We start from the raw sequence: 5,000 nt of genomic DNA, 5'->3' as shown, positions 1-5,000 counted from the left end.
TTAAAACGATGAGGTATGAGGGAGAAAGACGAAGAGGAAAAAGAAAAGGAAGAGAGGTGATGGAGGGGAATAAAAAAAAAAAAAAAACAGGACGACAAAAAAAATTTAAAAAAAATGAAAAGGAGAAGGATGAATAAAAAAATAAAATGAAAGAAAAGAGAAGAAAGAGGAAGATGAAGATAAAAATGGAAGTAAAAGATAAAAGAAGAAAGATGATAAAAAACATGAGGTGAAAAAAGAAGAGAAAAGAAAAGTGGAGGAGAATAAACAGAGGAAGGAAGAAACCAGAGGAGAGCTCAAAGAAGAAGAGGAGGAGGAGGAAGAGAAACAAAAGACCAAGAAAAAAAGAGGAAAATTAAGAAGAAAGAGGAAGAAGAAAGAAAAGTAGGGCGGGCTACGAAAGTCATCAAGAAAAAGAGGAGAAAGACGAAGAAAAAAGAAAAAAAGAAAGGAAGGAGAAGGAAGAGGGAGAAGAGGAGAGGATACGAAAAAAAAAATACAGAAGAAAAAAAGAAAAATGAACAGGGCCAGAAAGACTAGGAAAACAAGAAGGAAAAGAAAATGAAAGGAGACGGAGGAAGAAGAAAAGAAGGATAGGATACGAAGATAAATCCAAAACAAAAGAAGAAAAGTGAACAGGGTAAGAAAGATTAGAAAAAGAAGAACAAAGAAAAGAAAAGGAGGAGGAGGAGGAAGAAGAAGAAAAAAAGAAGGGTGGGATATAAGAAAGAACCGGAAAAGAGGATAAAAATAAACAAGACGAGAGAAAAAAAAAAAAGGAAAGAGAAAAAAAGAAAAGGAGGAAGAAATATAAAAAAAGGCAAGAGGAGAAAGACGAAGAAAATAAGAAAAGCGAAAAAATGAAAAAAAGAAAGTGAAAAAGGAGGAGGAAGAGAAAGAAAATAAAAGTCCTGTACAAAAGTCGGTAGGCACACTGGTAACAATCTCTCATTTCATTCTTCAAACACCATTGTTCGAATCCCGCTGCGCCCTTAGAGGTAGAATGGTGACCGCGGGGCAGGAGCAGGGCGCTGGCAGGGGGAAGGGAGGGAAGGGGAAGGGCAGAAGGGTCAGGGAGCTTTCACTACACGACTCCATATACCTGCTGGCTCGTAATGTCAGCAAGGTGGTGGTGGTGGTCGTGGTGGTGGTGGTGGTGGTGGTGGTGGTAAGTAGAAAGAAGCAATAGTAGTGATTTATAAGTACTTTAAATTATATGCTTTCTCTCTCTCTCTCTCTCTCTCTCTCTCTCTCTCTCTCTCTCTCTCTCTCTCTCTCTCTCTCTCTCTCTCTCTCTCTCTCTCTCTCTCTCTCTCTCTCTCTTTCTTTTTCTTTATTTTTGTTTTTTCCTCCTATTTTCTTTATTTTTCTATTTTTCAGTCTCTTTTTCCTTCCTTCTTTCCTTCCTTTCCTCCTTTCCGCCTTTTTATTTTCGTGTTTTATTTCTTTACGTGTAATCCTGCCTTCCCTTTGTATCTTCCTTTTTCACAGACATGGAAAAGAAAAAAAAAAAACAGCAAGAAGGAAATAAAAGATGAAAGAAAAGAAAATCATAACACGAATGCAACGGGCAAAATACGGTGACTTCAGAATAGACTTTCTTTTTCTTTTTTGTTTTCATTTTTTCTTTTTTTTTGTTCGAACAGAAAAAAAAATGTGCAAGAGCCATTTTTTGTTGATTTTTTTTGTTGTGCAACACACACACACACACACACACACACACACACACACACACACACACACACACACACACACACACACACACACACACACACACACACACACACACACACACAGTTTATTTCCATTTAAATAAGCTTATGCAAGATTCTTGAGAGAGAGAGAGAGAGAGAGAGAGAGAGAGAGAGAGAGAGAGAGAGAGAGAGAGAGAGAGAGAGAGAGAGAGAGAGAGAACATTCCAAGTCAATTAAAGACATTCTCTCTCTCTCTCTCTCTCTCTCTCTCTCTCTCTCTCTCTCTCTCTCTCTCTCTCTCTCTCTCTCTCTCTCTCTCTCTCACGCACACCCATGAAAAAATATAAAAAAATAAAAACCGTAAAATGAGAAAAATGTGAAAGCATGGTCAATAAAGCTCACTAATTGATGTCACCTTTACGACGGCAGGTGTAGTAGTAGTAGTAGTAGTAGTAGTAGTAGTAGTAGTAGTAGTAGTAGTAGTAGTAGATGATAGAAATAGCAATAGCAGAGAGAGAGAGAGAGAGAGAGAGAGAGAGAGAGAGAGAGAGAGAGAGAGAGAGAGAGAGAGAGAGAGAGAGAGGGGGAGAGGGGTACTCGTCTAGGTAACTTTTCCCTTCCTCCCTTCTCCTTACCTGGCCTGGCGTGTGATTGGCTCAAGGCTCACCGTTATTGCTTGTTTCAGGTGTGACCCTTCCACCCCCCTCCCCTCTCCCCTCTCCTTACTTGTCTTGTGTGTGTGTGTGTGTGTGTGTGTGTGTGTGTGTGTGTGTGTGTGTGTCAGTTCCCCTCTCCCCTCCTATGTGTGCGTGTCTCTCTCTTCCCATGTACCGTTATTCCTCCCCATTTCCTTTCCCTTTTTCTCCTTCATTTTCTTATTTTTTTTCCAGTTCCTTTTTTGTTTAGTTTTCCCTCCTTCTTCCCTTTATTTTCTTTGTTTCTGTGTGTTTGTCTCTCTCTCTCTCTCTCTCTCTCTCTCTCTCTCTCTCTCTCTCTCTCTCTCTCTCTCTCTCTCTCTCTCTCTCTCTCTCTCTCTCTCTCTCTCTCTCTCTCTCTCTCTCTCTCTCATTGACAGCATTCTTCTTTTACTTTCCATAGATGCCTTGCTTCCCTTTTCCTTTACTCATTTCCATAACTCGATTCCTCCTCCTCCTCCTCCTCCTCCTCCTCCTCCTCCTCCTCCTCCTCCTCCTCCTCCTCCTCCTCCTCCTCCTCCTATCCCAATACACTTTACAACCTCCCTTTTTTTCCTTCTGAACTTCCTTCATTTTTTTTACCCTTCAGTCACTTTCTCTTTCCTTTCATCATCATCATTATCATCATCATCATCATCATCATCATCATCATCAGCCTATTTATTTCCATGGATCCCTGTAAAGCTATCTATCTATCCCTGTATGTCTTATCTTCCCTTCCTTGTATAATCATTAAGTTTGCCATACATACTCTCTACCTGTCTGTTACTTGTTCACCTTTCAGCGTGTCCCAGCCATGTCCTTGCTGTGTTCTTTCATCACGGACAGCAGCTGAACATGTCGTGGCTGTAACGGATGCTAGAAAGAGGAAGGGAAGGGCAGGGAAGGAGGGGTAGGGAGGGACGTAGGGAGAGGGAAGGGAGGCAGGGAGGGGAGGAAGATACGAAGGGCAGGTTTTCAAGATATTTTTTGTGATTTTGAGATTATTATTATTATTTTTTTTTGTGGGGGGCAATTTTGTTTAGAATTAGCATCTTCTGTTGTTGTTGTTGTTGTTGTTGTTGTTGTTGTTGTTGTTGTTGTTGTTGTTGTTGTTGTTGTTGTTGTTGTTGTTGTTGTTGTTGTTGTTGTTGTTGTTGTTGTTGTTGTTGTTGTTGTTGTTGTTGTTGTTGTTGTTGTTGTTGTTGTTGTTGTTGTTGTTGTTGTTGTTGTTGTTGTTGTTGTTGTTGTTGTTGTTGTTGTTGTTGTTGTTGTTGTTGTTGTTGTTGTTGTTGTCGTCGTCTTTGACCATAAACCCTCATAAACAATAAACAAATACGTAAGATAAAAAAAATAATGATAGTAGTGACGTAGTGGATAGAACAGTGTTAACAGCAGGTAAGACAGACAGACAGACAGACAGACAGACAGACAGACAGACAGACAGACAGACGGGGAGCTAAACACAGGAGCAGAGTGACAGCAAGGTGGTGGCAGGGAGGCGAGGCAGGGGTGGACAGAGTGTGAGATGGGAAGGGGAGATTAGATGGACAATTAGCGTGGTAATAGTCAAACATCCTCCCCTCTCCTCTCCTCCTTCTTCCCTTCTCCCCTTCCCTTCCCTTCCCTTCCCTTCCCTTTCTTCTCTCTTTCCCGTCTTCCCTTCTCCTCCCCTTCTTCTCTCCTTCCTTCCCTTCCCTTCCCTTCTCCTTCTCTTCTGCTTCTTCTCTTCTCCTTCCTCCTCCCCTTCCCTTCTCCTGCCCTTCTTCCTTTCCCTTCTTCCCTTCTCCACTTCCCTTCTCCTCCTCTTCCCTTCTCCTCCTCTTCTCCCCATCTCCTCTCCTCTCCTTCACTTCTCCCCTTGTTCTTTCCTTTCCTTTTCTTCCCTTCTTCTCCTCTTCTATCCTCCCTTTTCTTTCTTCTCCCCTTCTCTCTCTCTCTCTCTCTCTCTCTCTCTCTCTCTCTCTCTCTCTCTCTCTCTCTCTCTCTCTCTCTCTCTCTCTCTCTCTCTCTCTCTCTCTCTCTCTCTCTCTCTCTCTCTCTCTCTCTCTCTCTCTCTCTAGCGGTACCTGTAAAGATTGTTATCATTATGTAGGCGCCCATACCACTTTAGTGCGCCCTCCCCTCCCCTCCCCTCCCCTTCTCTTCACTTCCCTTCCCTTCACTTTATTACGTCTTATTTTGTTCCACCCTCCCTCTCCTTCCTTCCCTTCACTTTCCCTTCCCTTCCCTTCACCTCTTTGTTTCATCTCATTCCTTTTCTTTCTCTCTTTCGCTTTCCTTTTCTTTCTTTTCACTTCTTTGTTGCACTTTCTCTCTCTCTCTCTCTCTCTCTCTCTCTCTCTCTCTCTCTCTCTCTCTCTCTCTCTCTCTCTCTCTCTCTCTCTCTCTCTCTCTCTCTCTCTCTCTCTCTCTCTGTTTTCCTTTTTCCTTCGCTTCACTCTTCTTTGTTGTCTCATTCTATTCTTTCCTCTTCTTTTTTTCCTCCTTCACTTCTTTGTTACTCCTTGTTCCTTTGCTTCCTCCCTTCATCATTGCTTCTCTTCATTTTTCTCTTACTGTTCATTCCGTTTCTCCCTTCCTTTACTTCCCATTTATTTCTTTTGTTACGGCTCATTCTATTTATCCCTCT

The 5,000-nt window shown here is 42.0% G+C and overlaps 1 protein-coding gene across 5 annotated transcripts in view; it reads right to left on the bottom strand.

Annotated features, from left to right (window-relative positions):
* LOC135104878 (crustacyanin-A2 subunit-like) overlaps positions 1-5,000 on the bottom strand; it is a 39,737-nt gene that overhangs the window by 6,697 nt on the left and 28,040 nt on the right. The gene's annotated exons all lie outside the window — the stretch shown is intronic.

The sequence above is a fragment of the Scylla paramamosain genome, chromosome 11, assembly GCF_035594125.1.
Source record: "Scylla paramamosain isolate STU-SP2022 chromosome 11, ASM3559412v1, whole genome shotgun sequence".
Lineage (NCBI taxonomy): Eukaryota > Metazoa > Arthropoda > Malacostraca > Decapoda > Portunidae > Scylla > Scylla paramamosain.
Note: the sequence above shows the minus strand (reverse complement) of the source record. Positions and strands in the feature narration are given on the sequence as shown.